The sequence below is a fragment of the Silurus aristotelis genome, assembly GCF_946808225.1.
Source record: "Silurus aristotelis genome assembly, chromosome: 13".
NCBI classification, from domain to species: domain Eukaryota; kingdom Metazoa; phylum Chordata; class Actinopteri; order Siluriformes; family Siluridae; genus Silurus; species Silurus aristotelis.
This window is the reverse complement of record NC_139586.1, coordinates 27,420,608-27,442,752: the sequence shown is the minus strand read 5'-3', so window position 1 is coordinate 27,442,752 and position 22,145 is coordinate 27,420,608. Positions and strand designations below refer to the sequence as shown.

General features: G+C 43.4%; 1 protein-coding gene across 5 annotated transcripts in view; it reads left to right on the top strand.

Annotated features, from left to right (window-relative positions):
• nfia (nuclear factor I/A) overlaps positions 1-22,145 on the top strand; it is a 148,822-nt gene that overhangs the window by 39,954 nt on the left and 86,723 nt on the right. The gene's annotated exons all lie outside the window — the stretch shown is intronic.

Below are 22,145 nucleotides of genomic sequence, written 5' to 3'. Positions count from 1 at the left end.
TATTTAGAACCCTGTGAAATCCAGAGCCTTCTCTTTCTCCTCCAGCAGCAGCAGACGAAGAGGCAGAGGCAGATGCTGTCATACTGTCACGCGCTAAATCAAGGCCCGTTGCTGGGACATGGCTCATAGCAGCCTGATTGGATGCTCGTATAAATCTTCATCCCAAGTCTGAGCCCGAGCTGGTCGCCAGTCTCGCCTTTCCCTGTGTACATCCTGCATGAAAAGCGCTCGTCTTTCGCTGTAGTGTGTCTGCGAGCTGATGGTTGAGTCATAGCCGATCTACAAGCGAGGTGCCACTCGGGCAGTAAAGCTATGGAATGTGTAATTAAAAACAAGTGAGCACAAAGAACCTGGGCGCTGTGTGTGTGTGTGTGTGTGTGTGTGTTTGTGTGTGTGTGTGAGTGTGTGTGTGTGTCGGTGCTCTGCCTCAGCGGTAGAGAGAGCGAAGGATAGAGCCGGAGAGGGGGCCAGGTTAAGCTTGCATTACAACTCATGAATCTTTCAAGCCACCCAGCCTACTCATCCAGCTCAAACAACGCACAAGACCAGAAAATGTATTTTTTCCTCCGCTTAGAATCTTCTGTAAAATCTTTGCATGTTCTCTCAGTCTCACTCTGTAGATGTCTCCGTTTTTTTTTTTTTTTTTTTTAAATACTACCCTGCAGAACGGAGATAGCACAGCAATTTGAGGACCTCTCGTAGGATCAGGGAGTACAGCAATGTAAAAATGTACAAAAAAAGGAAAGGAGGATGAGAAGGGAATAAAAAAAAGAGAGAGAGAAAAAGAAAATGTGAGTGGTAGCCTTCGAGGCATGCCCCTGACCTCTTTGCACCACTGCGGTTGTGTTTGCCGCCTCTATCACTGCAATAAGGAGGCTTCATGCACACTGAGCCCTGGGCCATAACGTCAGGAGCTAAGGACCTCTGCACCAGGAAATGCTTAGGGGATCTGCTCTTTCACACAGCGAGTCTCCCACGGACTCCGGGAGACCGTTTTATCTCCAGTTGCTAGGATAACAACTTTAAGCTTCCAGCAGTCAGGAGGCCTGCGGGGCCTTTTTTTTCTGCACAGACCGAAAGAATGCCACTTTTTTTTTTGGGTGGTGGTGATTGGGGGTGGTTTGTGTGTGGGGGGGATATTACCGAAAAAATTATTTTAGAAGATCATCGCTTATTGAATTTCACTTGTTTAAGTGTTCCATAGTATACTGTAGGGAAAGGCTTGGGCTGTTTTGTCGTCCGGGATTAACGCGACAAAGAAATCAAAGTTGCCGTGCAGAGCGAGGTATTAATGAAACGGTAAAATAGATAAATGAAAAGCACGAGGGCCTCCGCCGCTCTGACTGACTGCTCCCTGCCAGGATTAAGTGGACTCCTCCTGTTCTTTTGTCCCGGTTTCCCGGCAGCACAATCGCGCTCGAGTCGCCGGCACAAGTGCTGCGCGGAAAAGCCTTCGCCGCGGCCACTTTTGCTCTCCATTCTTTACGTCCGCGGCGAGACATCGGCGGCCAGTAATTACTGCCCCCATTCAGACGGGCCCCAGACGCCTCAACGACGTCAGTCCTAACAAAGCCCAAAAAATACTGCACGCTTTAATTTGAGCACCGTGTTAAACTCCTGCGCCTCGTCGAACACCCTCCTCCCGAGGGCTGGAACACCACACACTGGCTCTGTCTAACCCTCCGCTCTTTTTCTGAGCACTTCCCTGCTTGGTCAGTGGGTCGGCTGTCCTGGAATGAACCCTTCCACTCTGTAGCCCCTTATGTGTAATGATACTTAGAGGCTAATCGCTCTAAACTCTCCAATTACGCCGAAGTTGCTCCTTTATCAGGCAGCAAGATACGGTTAGCCTGTCTCCTCTCGCTCCCGCTTTAATCCAGTCCGCAGTAAAAAATAAATAAATAAAAAATGACGCACACAACTCGCGCGAATACGGCAGCTGTGCTGGATTTACAGTAGAGCACAGTACATCCCCCAACTCTGCAAGCCTGAGGCCGGGATGATTCTCTCTCAGGGAGAAAAGAGAAAGAGAGAGAGAGAGAGAGAGAGAGAGAGAGAGAGAGAGAGAGAGAGAAAACTAAAAGCTGCTGTGAGCCCACAGGGACTCGGGGTCATCGAGGAGCAGACGGGAGGAACACACGGTTTTGTGGGGGTGTTGTGTTCAGGAAGGGCAGCTGTAGTTGTCGGGGTGAGAGGGCAGAGCTGGGGAAAGATGAAGGATACGCCACAGGCTGACAGCCACACAGGAAGCACATCACAGTCAAACCACCCAGAAGAAAAAGCCCTTCTTCTCGTCTTCTTTACTCTCCCCTCCCTCTCCCTCTCTCTCTCTCTCTCTCTCTCTCTCTCTCTCTCTCTCTCTCTCTCTGTCTGTGTTGCTCCCAGCCCACGATGGGACCCTCTCGGGGAGGTCTCGGCACTGTATTCTCTGCTCTGGGCCACAAGGAAGCCCAAGCATGGAAAGGAGGATATAAAGTCAAAATCAGAGAGATACTCTCTTCAAAATTCTTTTGGTTTTTGACTGTGGTTTTTAAATTTAGCCAAAAGTACATTTCGTCTTTGTTTTTTTTTTTTTGTTTTTTTACGATTTATTTTCTTTTATTTAACCTTCTTTTTTAAACATTGAGGCTCGCAGGCTTGTTCGAGTCTTTTTGTTTCTCTCACAGCCCCGATTGTTTTAATACCAATTCTAATTCGAGCTTATGATTCGGAACACCTGGACATCTGATTACTGATGCTCTTAGCACACTACTGTGAACCATAAATATTTATGGCATCGCGTCGAGGGCTTGCGAAAGGTGAAGCGTTCCCATCTTTTTTTCGCGCAACACGATTCAAAGCGTTCACTTTTGTTACTCGCCGCTGCGAGTCTATCGGCTCATACGGAATGCGTTCGGACAGATGCGCGAGGGATAAGAATAGCCTCGTAGCGCAGGCAGGCCTTCCTGTATATCAAGAGTTCGGAATGCCACTGAGTATGACCGCAACCGTGTCCCTGCCCCTAATCTCAGCTCTTCTTTCAGCTAGCACATTTGTTTGTAATGTATGAAGGAAACCAAATAGGAAACCAAATGTGCATGTGTGTATACATGTGTATATGTATGTGTGTATATGTATGTGTGTGTCTGTTGAGGCCTGGTGGTAAAAGGGCTTCATTTAGGCTTTAACACACGAGTCGCCAGGGTCAGTGGCGAGGTTAAGCCTTCCCACGGCAAAGCAATCTAGGTCAGCGTGGCAGTGACAGAATGAGGCAGAAAGACTGTATGTCAAAGGAACAGGTGGCCCTCTTTGACACCATGCTCAGTTTAGAGCAAGCTGGGGGACTGGAGTTTATGACATAGCTGCCACTGAAGCTGCTATTTCATCTAGCAGCAGGTCAGCGCGGGTTTCTTTTCCAGCCCTCGTAGCCTTAAGCGACCCACAGAGATATTTAACTCTTTGGCCAGGAGCTCTTATATTTTTCTTTTAAGATATCCGTACATGTGTGTGTGTGTGTGTGTTGGGTGTTTGGCTGCAGGAAACACTATCGCAGGTTGAACATGGCTTGAAGATAAACGGCAATCAGAGTCTTGCAATGGAGCGTAGCCCACAGCGTAAAGTTGTAGTTGGCTGCACTCTTTAGACTGTGTAAAAGCGGACAGTCAGGCTGGGACACTAGCCATGTTGGGTGCTGGCAGTGGGTATAAACAGCCATGGTGGTGGCGGTGGTGGCGGGAGGGAGTTGAGTACGGAGACAGAAGCCGAAGGTCCTGACTGTGAGAAGTTGCGAGTGGTGATGAGAACCAGACTCCACACTGCCTCTCTTGACAGGCAGTATTGGCTGAGCTCAGGTATCCAGTCAGTCATAACAAACAAACAGGCCAGTCTGGTCTTTCAGCTTTCTTCCTATAATGTGCAGCACTTCCTAACATGGAAGAGACTATTTGAGAACCTGGTCTTTTTGCCTCATGCCAGAGATACCTGTTTTTTAATATTAAAATAATGTCTATTATGATTCTCCTAAAATTAAGGAGGCATGATTTTTATCCTGAAGTTCTGGACTGATCAACATCTGATTTACATTTATTGCATTTAGCAGATGCCCTGATCCAGAGCGACTTACAACTAAGCAGTTGAGGGTTGAGGGCCTTGCTCATGGGCCCAGCAGTGACAGCGTAGCGTGTTGGTGCTTGAATTTGAACTTGTGACCTTTGTCCATTGCCTTAACCACTAAACTTCCCATTATATAAAGATTGCCCTGTCTGCTTTTGTGAGTTATTAAGTGGAATCTCAGTGGTTAAGATGTTGTAAGTTGAAATCTCTCCACTGTCAAGGTGCCATTGTTGGGCCCTTAAGCAGTGCCCTTAACCTTCAAATGCTCAGTTGAGAAAATTTGATATTTGCAGGTTGATCTGCATAAGGGCGTGGTCCCCTGGTGGTCTAGTGGTTAAGATGCAGCGCTCCCACCGCTGCGACCCGGGTTCGATTCCCGGTCAGGGAACCATCCCCAGCCACTCTTAGTGCCGGTCCCAAGCCCGGATAAATTGGGGAGGGTTGCGTTAGGAAGGGCATCCAGCGTAAAACATGTGCCAAATCAAACGTGCGGAGGATCCGCTGTGGCGACCCCTAACGGGAGAAGCCGAAAAGAAAGTTTAAGTTTATCTGGATAAGGGCGTAAATGGCTGAAATGTAACAGTCAGGTTTCCAAAAACGTTTGGTCCCAGAGTGTAGCCTTTTCTTTTTAAGTCTAATCACTTCTGTTTCTGAAATGGTATGTATTTAACACAGCACCTTTTCTGGTTCGTTTGTTAAAGCGATCAATACACGTTCCCAGGTGGTTCTACATAAACAATTCCTTCAATGTGTAAGCAATTGCTCATTAGGTTTTGAAGGCGCACCATGTTGTGCTCTCAGCTGTTCGAAAAGAGATGCTTCTCGGAGAAGAGATGCTCCATTCACAAAGCCAAGGGCCTGCAGTGCAAAGACTCTGGAAGAATCAATCAATAGTCTCTCATTAACCTTGTTTCCACTGCAGTGGGGTATAAAGACTGCTGTTACCTCTGACTGAAGTCTAAAATCCTGCACATTTTACACAGCCATCTGAGTTTGATTTCAGGGGTCTGGCTTCTACACACGAACAGGTGGGGAAGAAAGAGCTTGCTATCAAGAAAAGATTTCAGGTGTTAGAAGGTGTTTGAAATTTCAAGAACATTGCATGGCTTCTGCATCAAGTGTGAGATGTTTCTAAGCAACCTTGTTTACCTGGGCTGCATTTGGCTTTTCTGTAGAGGAAGCTCGAACTAAAGCCGATGATCCTTAATGGGAGGTCTCCCTGCCTTGACGCCCTCCTTTTGGCTAGTGGGGTTATTTATTATTCAGTGAGAGCTATTACTGTGGATAAGAGGCTCCTCTTAGACCTGTATCGATTGTTTTAATTGCCCGCAAAGATTGTCAACTCTTAAGATAGATATTAAAGCAGCATGCACGGCATTAAAGCATGTCGAGGATTGGAGGAGAATGAGGAGGAGGAGCAGGCGAAAGCATGGAAATGTTGGAAAATTATCCCTTGCCACCATAGATCTTAAACAGAACAATCAATAAACATCTCAGGAACAATCTGAGGAGGTCAAGGACTCTGCATGGTGGGTGGAATACTCATTATATACCTGGTATTGAAATAAAATGCATCCAAGGAAATCTCAAGTCAAGACGCTTTTAGGTTTTAGTCAAGTCAGTTTGAATCTGTTTGGGATTTGAAGTTCCCATATCTTAAAGATGTCTTTAGAAGTTTAACCATAATCTTGAAGGTGTCTAGAGGAAGCAGTGTAGGCAACATCATTGTGCTTATAATAAGTTTATTTAAATTTGTGTTCTGAAAAACACACTTCTATATATTTCCTCTAGAGCAGGAATGGTTGATGCTCTAAGCAGTGGAACAATTTTTCAATTACTCAATTAGTGCGGACTTTGCTGCCTTTCAGGATTTAGGGCTACACTAATCCAGATACATTTCAAAACAGCATTATTGTCTAAAAACGCTCCCCGTCCACCCTTTCGTTTGCAATCGTTTTCCAAAAGCTGCTCATTTTGATTTACATTATGGCATTTATTCTACAGTGTGCTCATCCACAAACGTTTGAAAACGCTCACGTCCCTGTACTGTGCATAAGCAAAAGACGGTTTGACCCTGCCTTATTTCCGCTCTTTAAAACATCGCTGCAATGACTAAAGATGCGTCATCGTTTTTGAATGGTTCTGTTTTCACAGTCCAGACTGTGACGTGAAAACACCGTTTTCAAAATCTTCCACTTTGGAGCGCATTTTCAAAAAGCTAATACGAAAACACATTAGTGTGGACTGCACTTAAATTTTGTATGTGTTCTTTTTACATCATTTTCTTTTGCAAAGTCTCATTCAAGAACATTTCCTTTCCATGATCAATCTTGTTATACAGTAATGTACACGAGAAATCATACAGATGAGCCAAGCTATTGTTGGGGAGTGTGAAGTGGAATCGAACGCGATGCTTAAATAGAATCAGTGAGGTGGAGATTAACATGGGGCTTTAGTTGTCTCGCAAGTAGCATAGCGCTTCGAACTCTCGATGCGTCAAGCTTAATGTCAGAACAATTTAAGAGCAAGGAAATCAATAGCGGAGAACCGGTGGATTATTCCCAGTGCACAAATCTCGGCGACAGTCGTCACCGCGACTACGCCTCACAATAAAGCTGTGGTTTTAAATAATTGTTACCTATCCAGCCGTAAACATTAAGTTCTACCTGAACCACATAGTGGCCTCTTTGTTTTGGCTGATGTTAGATTTAGCTCCGGGAAGGTGAAGAGGAAGGCCTCAGATTATGGTCTGTGCCAGTTTGATGGCACTGTCTGCCACCGTGGTGGAGTTATGACAATGGCGTGGCAAGGTGCTGACCTTAATTAACCTCGGAGTTGAGTATTGCTTGGGACCATCTTGTCCTGTTCCTCAGACTGGCTAATAAACTCATCCTGCTGCTCAGAGTTTCTGCTGTCTGCAACCAAACATGCATGTGTGGTTACAGTGGAAATTCACTGGCAATCCTGCCTGATTACAGTGATTAGTCAGGCTATGTATATCACCTGGTTAGGGTTTTGTCACATTTTGCAGTGTATTCTGCGTTCAAATAAAAAAATAGTGCATTTTCTTATTTGATGAGCTTTGTTTTAGGCAGGTGAGACACAGCAGTCGCTTTCTGTGACCAGCTGGGTGATGTGGCCTCTGACCAGTTGCTCAGTTAAACTCTGGGGATGTTTGATTGCAATTAGTGCAGAATTAAACATTGCAAGGAGTAAATTATACTCAGTGGGAGTAATTTATTCTACTGTTGTAGCTTGGACAGTTAAAATCCCCGCACAACAAAGTTGAAGAGGTGGTAGCTCAGTGGTTAAGTCTCTGGTTACTGATTGGAAGGTTTGGGGATCAAACCCTGGTGTTTCCAAGCTGCCATTCTTGGGGCCCTTAAGCAAGGCCCTTAAACCTCTGTGCTCCAGTGGTGCTGTATCATGTCTGACACCCAGCTTCCTAACACTGCTAGGATATGCAAAGAATGGATTTCACTCTGGTGTTACAAGTCAAAAAGCACTTTCTTTGCTCTCTGCTCTCCAGGGGCCTTGTATCATGGCTGACCCTGTGCTCTGACACCATCTTTCTAACATCGATGGGATATGCAAAAAACTGTGCTGTTAAAGTCAAAAAAGCACTTTCTTTCGTGCCTCTGTTAGGCCCATGGGCAAGGCCCTTAGGCCTGAACTGCTCAGTTGTAAGTCGTGCTGGATGAAGGCGTCTGCCAAATGCCATAAATGTAAACTATCCATGCTGTATAATTAGTGTTGTGCAGCAGCAATTCATTTGTAGATCTGGACCGCTATACCGAGCTGCAAGCTGAGCCAAAGGACATAGCTGCAGTAAGGCAGAATGTTCTGGATATTTGGACTGATTAACCATATTCTTTTTGCTTGATTGAGCCCCTGGCCATTTATTTTACTTTTTGGCTTGGCTTGTATAACGATATGATCCAGTATTGAAAAACGTATCCAAATTTCAGGCTAATAGATCTGAAAACACTCTGAGATCTGAGTTGCTGTGGGACCCACACTCTTGGCACACATTAAGAGGTGTCTCGAACACTTTTATGTCACCTCTGTGTTCGGACTCCTATTTGTCACGGTTTTGCCATCCACATGCCCACACGATGGTTACTGGGAAGTGGCAAGATTGTGGTCTCGGGTGATGTCTGACCCCATCTGGTTGTGGTGTGACCTCGCTCACACTTGGATTAGCTGGTACAAAGCAGAGTTCCCTTTCACTGAATTGTTCTTGGCCCAGCAGCACCCCTCCTATTAGCTCTCAATCATATGGTCTGCCGGTCATGTAATTAATAGCAGGTCAGTTGCTTTTAAGTGTTGCTGGTTCTGGAGATCGTCGGACTGTGGTCAGCTCATCAAGGCTGACCAGATTGGTTGAGGGTAAGATGCACTCAGCGTGTTCCCTCTTCCTTTCAGATCCTTGTGGTTTGTCTTTCTGTGTTTTTTTGTCATCGGGACAGAGTTAAGTGGCTGAGCCTATGGAGCTGTCAGGATGGCCCACGGGCAGCTTTCCAGACAGTTTAAACACCTTTTGCTAGTGTCTGGCCAGAGCCACTGCACTTTGCCAAGGTGCTGGCTCTTTTAAAGCAACTTTGCTCTGGCAGCGGAGGCTCCTCAGACCTAAAATAAACTGTGATTTTCTTATTTTCCCAGTCTGTTGTTGTTGAAGAGATTTAAAAACATAGTAAAAGCAACAGAGTTAAAACAGAGTTCTCAAGATGTTCATAACAGTAATCCTTGAATATTTAGGAAGTGGTTGCTCAGTGGTTAAGGCTCTGGGTTACTGATCACAAGGTCAGGGGTTCAAGCCCCAAGCTGTCACTGTTGGGGCACTTGAGGAAGGCCCTTAACCCTTTGTGGCCCAGGTGTGCTGTATCATGACTAACCCTGCCTCCAATGGGGTTAATCAAGTGATAGCATCTAGTTTAAGTCTCTGAGTTACTGATCAGAAGCTCGGGTGGTTCAAGCCCAAGTATTGCCAAGCTGCCACTCTTGGGCCCTTAACCTGCTCCAGGGGTGCTGTATCATGGTGAACCCTGATTGCCATCAGGGTTATTACATGGCAGCTCAGTGGTAAAGATGTTGAACTACTGGTCAGAAGGTTGTGAGCCCAAATCCCATTGCTAAGCTGCCACGTTTGGGCCCTTGAGCAAGGCCCTCAAGTGTTCATTGAGATATTTGCGTTTTAAATATATTTCTACAGGTTTCCACAAACGTTTGGCGACAGAGTGTAGCCTCTTCTTTTAATCATTTATTTATCCGAATTGGAATATATTTAACTGTAGGACCTTTTTGTCGAGATCTTGCAAACAGTAATCGTTGAATCTTTCCATACAGTCTAACTTTATAAGACGGAACATCAGAAATGGAACTTAAATGGGTTTTTTTCAATCGTTTCCCTACAAAAAAAGTGCATGGATAGACAGACAGACAGACAGTGCCCTTTGCCCTCTCGGGGTACCAGCCCTAATACTTCCACAGCACTCGTATTAAAGCATCCTCTTGTAGCTGGAAGGCATCAGGATTATTTGAGAATGACCTTGCGGCGTTCCCAGCTACCCATTTTGTGCAAGTGCTAGAGATAATTTATATATAAAATGTAGGCTTTGAAAAATTGCCATTTCCATCTTTAGGTGGCCAGGGTTCTCCATTACTAAAATGGGCTGAGTCACTGCACCATGTGAATCTTAATGAGGAGTGCACCGCCAGGACAGCCTCTCTCTCTAACTCCCTTTCCTCTTTTTCCACCCTCCCTCTCTTTATCTCTCCCTCTTTAATTCTCTTTCTATTTTTCTCTCCAGATCAGATGTAGCTGACTTGATACTTTTTGTTTGACTTTTTTTTGCTGAATACTTTTGCAGACGTTCAAACAGATATAATACGCTCAGAAAGGTATGATGAGCCTCTTTGGGCTCCGTGCCTTTCATTGTATTGCTCGTAACAGCCTGATATTGGACATGAATAGACGCTGATGTCTATTCTTGTTTATTTAAAAGGTTTTACACTGTAATACACTTATAGCATTACATAGCTGAGAAAACACACATTGCTCTGTGTGTAAAGACAAAGCGCCCTGCAAACACTGCAAACACAAGATGTGGTTTGCCCCGGTCTCTTGCTTTCTTTTTTTCCCTCTGCGGACGCTCTGGGCTTGGCTTCCCTGACCACACATTTTTCGCGTCACCGCAGCCCAAGTGCCAGCTATGGCACCGACTGGCATTCATACAGCTTCAAAGGCTGCATGGAAACCCTCGCTTGCTGCCTCAGCCCACCCAGTCCCTCTGCCAACCCACGAAATGAGACTCAATAACCACACACACACACACACACACACACACACACACACACACACACACACACACACACACACACACACACACACTGTTCAACCATAACATGACTGAACCCTTAATGCGACATGGCCTTCTTTTGCAATAACGAAAGCCAAAACACCCTAAAGTAAACTTTCTCACTCGATTTCTCATTCTCTATCTCCCTATCTTTCCTTCTCTCTATCCATTCCGGGTCCAGACAGGAAAAGCTGCTCTAAATCCTCTCTAGCTATAATGAGCCTAACACCGGTGGATCAGCCGCCTTATCCTCGCTAAGGTCATTAGCGTGCCGGAACAAGGCGTTCTCTGCTCTCTGAGTGCTTTATGAGGCAGACCAGCTGTTTGGCAAAAAAAAAGTTTAAGTGTTTACATCACGGGTTTCAAATTCTTCAAATCCGGCGAATAACATGAACACGCTAATATTCGCAATTAATAGCCAATCGCGGTCTATTTCCTGGCAATGGCATCTTATGTACATCTGGAACCTCAGACTTGTAAAAATTCTTTGCCTCTCGGGTAATAATGATTAACACATTTATTGTTTAGATTGCAAAGCTTTAGGGAAACGTGTTCTTGTAGTAAACGTATTAAAAGTCATGCCAGGCGTCCGTAATAACGCTCAGGGTATTAAGGATTAATTAAGAAAAACAAATCAATTAAATAAAAACAGCAGAAAGATTATCAGTGAGCTCGCTTGCTGCAGTCAATAAAAAAGTACTCGAAAGTACAGCGCTCATGGTTTAGAGATGATTTATACTGATACACTGTTGAGCTCAGCACTTAATAGACTTTAATTAACATAATGAATTACGGGAGAAAACTGAATGCATGCAAAACTCTGTGCTCTATAAAAGAGGCCCCCAACCACCGGGGTCATACCGGAACCCAGTATCGGGCCGTAGAAGAGCTTTTGAAGTCAAGAGAGAAAAAGAATGTGCTTTGTACACATCACATGTACTGTATATCACAGAACATTGAAATTCTTTCTTCACATATTTCAGTGATGTTAATGAAGCTGGGGTCAGGTTTATAGATGTGATGAGTGAGGATATGCAGGTAGGTGGTTTGAAAGAGGCAGATGTAGAGGACAAGGGGGTATGGAGGCGGATGATCCGCTGTGGCGACCCCTAATGGGAGCAGCTGAAAGAAGAAGAAGAAGTTAGGGTCCACCATGATAAAGCACCCCTGGAGCTGAGGGTTAAGGGCCTTTTCAAGAGTGGCACCTTTTCAAAATTGGGGCTTGAACCTCAGTATCAGTAATCAGAGCATCAACCACTCAGCTACAACTTCACACTGAATTGCTTATTGCGTATTTCCTCCTGTAAGAATGTTTCCACCTGTAGACTGTTGTCTAATGTTAGACAACTTCAAAGCCGTATGTTTAAAAAATTATAGTATCATCCAAAAGAAATCAGTGACAGTGAACCGACCAGTGGATTCCACTGTACTTTAATCATGTATCGGTTTGTTTCTTCAGTCTCAATCTGTTCATGCACACGTGTGTGTGTGTGTGTGTGTGTGTGTGTGTGTGTGTGTGTGTGTGTGTGTGTGTGTGTGTGTGAGTGTGGGAGAAAAACGTGGAGAAGTCATGTCGAGGCCTGGTCAAATCGCATAGCTCTGTGTGCAGCCTGTTATTGTTAACTCCTGTTGTACAGATGCAGCTGCAGATGGGACTCCTGTACCTGCTTGCATAGCTAACGAGGGCGAAAGATACCCTCCTTATAACGCATAAATATGTAATTTGTTCAGCTGGAGTCATGAAATATGTATGCGCGAAACCGCAATCGTTCGGGTCATTAAGAGGAATGCCACTGTTTATTAAGAACCTCAGTAGCAAACAGGAAAAGTAAAGATTGCACTAAAAAGTGAGGCAGTGCATCAGCGAGAGAGAGAGAGAGAGAGAGAAAGAGTGAGGGAGCGAGACGAGGGAGAGAACGAGAAAGGAGGAGAAAAGAGATCCCGCCATCAGATGCTATTACAACTACAGTGAGTGATAGCTGAATCTGTCATGGAGGAAGATGACACTGATGTCCTCTAGAACCAGACTGCGCCGAGCCTCGGCCGAGCTCACTGTGTTCCCTCTCACCTGTCTGAAATGCCTCGTCAGCACTTTTTCGCCCTGCTTAACACACCGTGCTTTATTTCTCAAACGGCGCACGAAAAGGCCAGTACCGGTGCCAGGAAGTGCGTGCGGTGCGCTAACACTTTTGCCCAGCACGGCCAGGAAGATACTTCTTTCGGACAACCCAGGTGAGAAAAGCAGGACAGGGAGGCTAAGGAGGGGGCGCTGCGGATTTACACGCCGAGTCACTTTTAATAGTCTGTCTGAAAGCTAATTAGTTTGACCCAAAAGCGCGGCTTTGGTCAGGGTGCCCGGTGGAAAGAGTCCCCCCGCAGGGTTAATTCTATCGGGCCAGGCCTCTGGGAACAGAACATTCCACTGTGATCCTCTTTCATATGACTCATTGGTGCTCGGGAAGCCAGCAGACATGATACGATTAGCTTCTGGGCTTCTTTGCTCCAACCAACACTCCGACAGCAACAAAACACAAACAAACAAAAACGCAGTTCACGATACAGTCGATCTGGAATCCCGGCAGCAACCATGAGTGCTCTTCGAAATAAAAAAAGAAATTGGAGTGGACTTTAATCAGACGCTCAGCATCCTAATCCCGCCTCTGTCCACAGGCTACGTTTGGACTTTTTTTTTTGTTGCAGAACTGGGAACGTAACAAGGTTGTGATTGTCAATTTGTCATGCACTTAGGAGATTATTTCCTCCGCTCCCCTCTTCAGCTCTCAAATGTGTTGTTTTTTCCATCCTTCCAGTTTTTTTTTCTTCCGAGCTGGATGTTGGCCGGACCGGAGCTATTCTTAAATTTGCTGAGTCGCCCACTTTGATTTATTTAGCCATAAATTTTCTCTGACAGACTATTTGCATGGGCATCTACCTGCGAGACAGGATTACCGAATCCTGGATTGTTTGATTTTTTTTTACATATTTATGTTAAGCAGGGGGAAAAAAAACGATGAAGAGTTGATCAAGAATCTATCAAAAGTTAAAGAAGCCTCCGGAAGGGGGTATGGGCAGAGGGGGGGAAGTGAGGTGCTCTATGCTTGTTGAACTTTAGCCTGGGGGCAAATATTTGTTGTGTTCACACAGACAGGAGTCCGGGCAGGTTGGGGTTTCGAAGGAAATACAGCAAACTATTGGTTCTTCCTATGAGTTGCTCTAAATGTGTGTGTGTGTTGATTATTGCAACAGCTTAGTCGTATCATTCATCGAGACACCCCCCCCCCCACACACAGACACACTTCCACCCCACCAGAGAAACTAAGCCCGTTATCCACCATGACTGCATCGTTTTCCAAACAAAACGAAAACGGCGTCCCTCAGTCATCACGGCTCCGCCACCGGACACGGCACGGTTAATGTTTTTTCCTGGCCTGCTGTCAAAGTTTCCCCTAAACGCTCCGTATCCGCCAGCCCTGAACTGAAAACAAGCCCGCTTCATCTGTTTCTACTCAAAAATGTTCCCTTTTTCTCCCTGTGCATTGCAAGTTTTTTTTTTCTAGAATGCCAAAAAAAAAAAAAAAAACACACCACACATCGTACTCAGGTTTGTTCCCATTTTTTGGCGCCCTTTCCCTGGCCGCCATTTTAAGACCGGAGGAAGAGAAAGGTAGGAAAGGGAGGGAGGAAAGAGACCGTCGCTCCCAACCCTCCTTACATGGCGGACAAATTTGCTCCTGTTCCTGACCAATAAGAGATGGCCTTGATCATGTGATATGCCACGATTACACCGAGAGAGTCAGAGAGAGAGGAGAGAGAGTGGGAGAGAGGGAGAGAGGGGAGAGGAGTGGCCGTAGACTCGATCCCTCTTTCTCTCTCTCTACCCCTTCGAACTCCATCCTGTTTTCCTTTCCCGTTTCTTCTCTTTCTCTCTCTCTCTCTCTCTCTCTCTCTCTCTCTCTCTCTCTGCTTTCAATCAGCCATCAAACTCACTCTCTTGTTTTGTCAAAGCACAATTAGAGGAGATCGTTTGCACCCGAAGAATAATTAGCGGGGCTTCCTCCTGAGACCCGGCCGTCTCCGTCTCCACCACCGCCGACGTCCTGCACAGTGGAAAAAGTTTTGTGCAGTCGCGCCACTCTCGCTCGCCTCACATTCTTCATGTTTCATGGATTTCCCTTCCTGGCCTGCATCCAAGACCAGGGGAAGAGGCCAGAGTGGCAGAAAGTGTGTGTGTGAGAGAGAGAGAGAGAGAGAGAGAGAGAGAGAGAGAGAGAGAGAGAGAGAGAGAGAGAGAGAGAGAGAGACTTCTCTACAGGAAAGGACTTGTGCCCTGACACACCAATGATCTTTTTTCTCCTATTTTTTTCTTTCCCCTGCTTTCTCCCACACTTTTTTTCTCCTCCTGGCTTCTCACCAAGCATGAAGAGATTAGTGCCAAACTAAAACAAAATCACAGATGATGATGTAATGAAGGGCCAGTCTGGAGAATGCCACTCTGCTCCATAAAAGACAAAGAGAGAAATTCATTTATGTATGAAAGCAGTTGTCACCTGGGTTTCCCCTCGCTGAACGTTTGTCTCGATCGTCACTCAACTTCCTCTACGTCTTTTACTTTTACATTTGTGCCAACTGCCCTTATCCAGAGCAACTGCGAATTTATATCATTCTATAATTCGCCATCGATTTGAGAGACTTGGTCACATAGCTATATTTACAAGCAAGTACATTATCTACATGTACATACTATCGAATTCAAAATAGTCTCCCAGGGCTCCCAGGTTCCTGCCACTTCTGTGTGCACCTTCTACAATTCACGCTGGATCTCTTGATTGGTGTCAAAATGTCATTGTCTTTGTCATGACCTTTTGAATGACCACGTGGTCAGAATAGCATCATTAGTCTCAAAAGCTTTCGATACCACCTTGTGTGTGTATATATATACAGTATAATAGCTCAAATCGCATGTATTAAACATGTATGTAGGAGATCTGAGAATAAACCCCAGATCAGAGCATCTCCAGTTTGGTTTGGTTTCGGTCTATTTTCTAGAGATATATTGTGCAAAGAAAAAGGCATTAGGATTGATTTTTTTTTGCACTGTGGAATGGTATTGGAGTGGAAATCTCCCATTTCTTCTCCGTTGCTTTCTTTCTTTTCCGCTGTAATTCTGTTAAGCTGTAGGCAGGCTCGCTGTTTCCTTGAAATTAAGTGCCCATCTTACTCGTTTCGGCTGAAGACTCTGTAATGGCGTAGAACATCGCCACCATTTGCCACTTCATTGTTCTTTTTATGTCTATGTCAGAGTCGTTCAATTCATTTCGATATTCGTCTCATAGCGCCGCAGACGGAGCAGAGCGAGAGTCTACCAGTAGCACAACACTGTTTACGTCAAAAGTAAAGTACACAGATTAATTTCTTGCGTTTCGTTTATTCGCTCGCTCGCTCACTTATTAATGGCGAGGATCTTTGTTGAATCAGGAACATATCCAGGAAACACTGGGTGTGTGGTGGAATACACCCTGAATAGGATACCAGTTCATCACAGAGCACAATGCACACACATTTTTATACCTAGGGGGTAATTTCGCATCGCCACTTGCACATGTTTTTGGGTGGGAGGGAGGAATCTGGAGGAAACCCATATGGACACAGGGAGAACAAGAGGAACTCCACAGAGAATAATCAATGCTCAGTGTTGCACCAGGGACCTCCAAGCTGCTCTGTTCCTGTGCAATCATATTTTCATATTTGATATCATTAGAACGGTGAAATTTAAAAAATATTAATAAATTATATGCATTCGGTATGTTTTGTGAGAGGGAACAGGTTAATTGATAAATGGGTGGGGCTTATTGAGTCCACTCCCACCATGAATTAAAGAGGGGAGGTGATAGCTTAGTGGTAAGGCATTGAACTTTCTATCCGAAGGCCATGAGTTCAAATCCCAGCCACACCAAGCTTCAGCCTCTGGGCCCTTAAGCAAGGATCCTAACTACGTAGTTGCTTGTTTGTATGAATAAGAGAGAAAAAAGAAGGTGCTTTATATTATACCAGCGTTGTTAGGAAGCTGGGGCAAGAGTGCAGGGTCAGCCATGATACAGCGCCGCTAGAGCACTGATGGTTAAGGGCCTTGCTTAAGGGCCCCCATAGTGGCAGCTTGGCAATTCCAGGGGTTGAATCCCAAGCTGCCACTTAAATGTAAGTCACTCTAAAGACGGGCGTCTGCCAGGTGTAACGTATTGTAAATTACCACCCTCAAAACTTACATTGTTTCGACTAGAGTTAGCATGCTAAATAGAGTTACTATTAGCAAAGCAATGATATCACTCTCAGTACATTCGGACACTTAACAGCTTAAAAGCCTTGTGACAACTCTGTAAACATGAAACTCCTTGTAATCATTCATAACAATGTGAAATAGTGTTGAGGGCATTTTCATAAAATGACTGACATGAGGCCAATCGGGATACAAACATCATTTTAGACTGGAAGCTGAAATTGTTCTGTTCAGCTGTATAGTACACTCATAATACACTGAAACAATGGCTTTGAAATAGTGATTAACGTTTCTTTCACTGTTTTTTGGTGTATCAGATCTCAGGAAAAGTCATCAGCAGGCAAAATTTATGCCTACAAAGCCGAAAAAACCTCAATCTGTAATTTCTTAATGTTATCCTATACCCTGGTTTTTAGAGTAAAGCATACTCAATGGGGTCTACAATATTTTTTACATCGTACTGATTTTAATAATTTATTGAAAGACTCTGGTTTAAAAAAAAATTTCATACGCATACACACACAATATATGGACAAACGTTTGTTGACGCCTCAGCTTCAGATTTGTATTTTTAAACATCCCATTCCACATTTAGCCCCTGTTTGCTCTTATAATAAGCTCTACTCTTCTGGGAAGATGTTCCACTGGAGATTTGTGGGGATTCGTTCATCCATAAGGGTGTTAGTAAAGTCAGGTACTGATGTAGGTGAGGTGAGGAGGCAGGAGAGCTTCCACAACCCATGGTAAGCATATCTTTATATCATGGAACTGGATTTGTGTACAGGGGTATTGTCATGCTGGACCAGGTTTGAGTCTCCTAGTTCGAGTGAATGGAAAATGTAATGCTCCCACATTCATAGACATTATAAATAAATATGTGTTTCTATCTTTGTGGTAACAGTTTGAGAAAGAACCAGATATGGCTGGTAAAGTCAAGTATCCCAATACCTTTATCCTTATAGTGTATTTTTACTGTTCTGTTTCACCAGGCCATTATTCATCCTTCATGTACAAACAGCTGAGTCTCCACATCTCCGAACAAAGAATAAAGACTTAGCGCTTTAAATTAGCACTTAGCTTTTCTAAAAAAGAAAAGAGATTTTTATTTTACACTGTACTAACCTCGCTAATGGGGTTTTTGAGGCCGATAGTATTCTTAGTCCCTGTTCTACTGAGCTAACAGGAGAATGTGGTTTTATTAGCGTCTGTAAGTTGGATAAAGGGGGGGGGAGTGTGTATGATAAATGCCATACATGCAAGTGTAATTCGCTACATCCTCAAGGAATCCGCCTTTGACTGTGCAAATTGTAAATATTATTCAAACCGCTCAGAGGTCTAGCATTCTCGAGCACCTCTGGCTAGCTGCCTCTTTTATCAGTCCTGCTTGCTTGAATCTATCCTGGCCAGCCGAGTTAAAGATCTAAACTTGGACTTAAAATGGACTTTCATCGTCCGGGAGCGAAGCTAATCTCAGCGAGTTTCCACACGTTTTTTTCACTTCAGCGTTTTCATTTAACCTGGTCTCTCTGTGTAGCTCTGTGTAGAGCAGTCAGGAGACATGAAGTGCCTGAGGTGCTTTACACAGGAAGTGGGCTTAAGAGGATTACAGAGCCACTCATTAGTGTGATCAGATCCAACGATTGATGGATAAGACCATGACCAACAACTGTCAGTGAGCTGCTTTCGGGGCCAAAACACTAATATGCTAATGTTAGTACCACCTAGTGCTGAAGCGTGATCAGAGGTGTAAAGAGTTCCAGAAAATCATACTCAAGTAAAAGTATAGATATTTTACTGCAAAACGTCTAGTCACCAATTCCAGTATGACTTTCTGATTTAAAAAGTACTTTAAGTATTTGACTCATATTGAACATATGCTCAAAGATGCACCAGTCCTCACCAGGCATGTTAAGCATGAAACACATGAAAAGCTAAAACAGTTGATTTGTAACGTTTTATTTCTTCAAATACAAATCAAATTGTTTAAACACTTCATTAAACAAGTCTTATAATTTCTTATATATATATATATATATATAAAATGTAATTATATATATATAATAGTATTGTTTAATTTTTTTTTTCAATTATATATATTTTTACATTATATTATCTTATATTTATATTTTATAATATTATATATATATATTTAAAATATATAAATATATATATTTATTTTTATTGTTTTTTATTTTTCGTAATTTGTTTCTATTTAAATCTATAACATTTCGCAGTATTGGAAAGTCTTAAAATATAATTTCACTAAAGAAGCATTTACTTTTATTTATAATTAATACTTTTTATTTGTATTTTATAAAAAAAAATTATATTCTATTTCTATTTACATGGACAAAATTCTTCAGTATTGGACAGGCGTAAAAAGCTAATTTGTACAAAAATGTGTAACAAATACATTTTGATTTGATTTGAAAAAAATTAATTGACAAATTAGAAAAGCAATCTTTTAAATTAACAACTAAAATGACAGTATCATATCACAAAGTAGAAAACCACTAGTATTCAATAGAAAAATCAAAAAGTAAAAATATGTAAGTAATATATATATATATATATATATATATATATATATATATATATATATATATATATATATATATATATATATATATATTTACTTACATATTTGACATATATTATAGCATGATTTTTTCTGAAGTATCTTGGAATTTATTTGAGCTCTTTTCGGACCGAGAATGAGGCCAACTGTGTTGCTCTCGGGCAGCAGATGTGTGTAGAGGAGTGTTGAGGCTTAATGACATCTTCAACAGAGGTGCAAACCCTCATTGTCAAAATAGAGTGCAGTAAAAAAAGTGCATCTACTGAATCATAAATGTATTTGAGTAGAGAGGAAAAGTTGCTCATATTTTTGATAATGAGTTCAAACTCGAAAAGAGCCAAAAAATGACCTAAGTACAGCAACGAAGTACATTTACTCAAATACTAGCATGATGGACGGATCTCAGGCCCTCTGAACAGCTGAGAGTGACGTTCTGCTGAGGGCTTTTGGACGTTGGTGAGGAAAAAGAAAAAAGAAAAAAGCCTGCTAACAGATGTGAGGATTGGAATGGAAAAAGGCAGAAACATGCCATTCTTAAAACAAGCAACCAGGGAGAGAGAGAGAGAGAGAGAGAGAGAGAGAGAGAGAGAGAGAGAGAGAGAGAGAGAGAGAGAGCACTTAACCACACTCGTCTCCGTTTTTACTTCCTGGTCCCTTCCTTCCAAGGCATTTATTCCCACGGAGAAAGTGGTTCCCAGATCGCAGAGGAGGAGCTGACGTCTAAGCACCGCCAGCTGCCGAGCTGAGAGGAAGGAAAAGCGGAATCGCAGCCAGGCCTGGCCAGGGTTTGCATTAACAAGCCTAGGGTTTATGTGTGTGTGTGTGTGTGTGTGTGTGTGTGTGTGTGTGTGTGTGTATGAGGATGGCTTGTATTACTGTCATTCCTCTGCTCCTTCCATGACCACATATAATAGCAAAACAGTGGCAGGCAAAACCACAGCTCTCCTGGAAGGCCGAGGGCATTCTTGCAGCCGAACCTTTCACCAGAACAAACGCTTTTTTCCTTCACTTCTTCTCGTACAGCAAAGGAGATAAGGAGTGCCTTTTGTCCATAAGATGAACAAGGTGTGCTCCTCTTAGCTTTGGGCCAGCAGTTGGACTAATAGCTCTTGCTGGTGGTTATTGGGTGGATATGAAATGGAAGGCCGGGCCCAATTACGGATGGACGGCGTGGCGTATTCGCTGATTTATTTGTAAAGAGGCAGACAGGGTAATGACTTTCCTGAAGCCCAGGGCCTCTGCGTTGCTTTAATGATCCGTGCTCTCAGACAGCCCTGAATCTCTGCACCACTTACCACAAAAAGGGTTTTGTCGAGTGGTCAACCGCTGGACATCAACACACACCCACACACACTCACACACACACCACATGTCCTAATCTTGTGCAAGAGCAAGTGGGAGTTGTGGCCAGATCGAGGAGGTGTTGGCCAGGAGGGAGGGAACGTTTCGAGGAGCGAAGGGGGTTTGCAGTAGCGATGGAAAGATCGGATCATTTTGGTGACTCGGTTCTTCGAATCTCTTTTATCAAAATGAAATCTTTTTTAGTTCGTTTTGTTCCTTTGATCAGAAATTCAAAAAGAATTCTATTTTTTTAATAATCAGAACCCCAACATGTCTACATTCACCAACTTTGCCTTTAGTTCCAATAATTTATATATTGGGAGTCACGTCACAAAAGAACGAACGACTCGAACTGAAAGAGTCGAGAGTCAAACTACTCAATTCTCTTTCCTGCACATAACCGAGGGAGATTTTGCAATGCTTTGCTCGTGCGACCTCTTTTTCTTCTGAGTCGCATTAAAGACTCATCAACCCATCACTGTTTTGCAGGTCTCGCTCTGCATTTCTCCTCGTTTCTGCCTCTTTTCCCTGTTGCCACTTTTCCCTTTGCAGCATAGCTGGGTAATGAGAGATCTGTAAAACTGCTGTTAGGAATTAAAATCCTTCACATAAATGAGAAGCATATGTACACGCTTGTCTGTAATAACAGCCCTGAATCACAATAACCCAGCGGCAACGAGAGAGAGAGAGAGAGAGAGAGAGAGAGAGAGAGAGAGAGAGAGAGAGCGGTTTTCATATAATCACAGTAATACTATGAGTTTATCTTGGTTTTGGCAACATATGCACTTTTGGTATTTTGGCTTTTTCCAAAATTGTTAGCAGTTTCATTGGGTGCATGTGTGTGTGTGTGTTTTTAAAATATATTTGTGTGTGTGTGTGTGTGTGTGTGTGTGTGTGTGTGTGTGTGTGTGTTTTATTATATATTTGCTATTCTATATACATTATATATGTGCTATTACTAGCACCTGCAACATCATCTTTAACCTCTCACCCCTACATGAGTCTGTTAATGAAGGTTCCTCTTGGAGAAGCCACCAGGCGACACCATGATTTCCTAATTTCAACAGAATTCCTTGATATTGCTGATGAACCCAGCGAACCAACCTTGAGTATCTGAAAGGTGATCTAGTGAGTTTTGTGGTGGACATTGTTTTGATGTCATTGAGACATTATATGGACAAAAGGTCTTGAACACCTGACCATGAGATCGGCATGTGCTTCTTTTTGAACGTCCCATTCCACATTCCACATTTAGTCCTCATTTGCTGGTATAATAACCTTCTTTGTAACCTCTAGGAAGATGTTCCAATAGATTTCGGAGTGTGCTCGCTAACATTTATGGATACAAATCTAAAAATCTAAATTTGTTTTTAAATTTGTTGTAATGTTATCTAATGTTCTGGTTCTCAGCGTAGTTTATACAAGATTTTACCATTGTATTGATTTCTACTATTTATTAAAACACTGACATCAATAGACGGACAAAATATTATCGTACGAA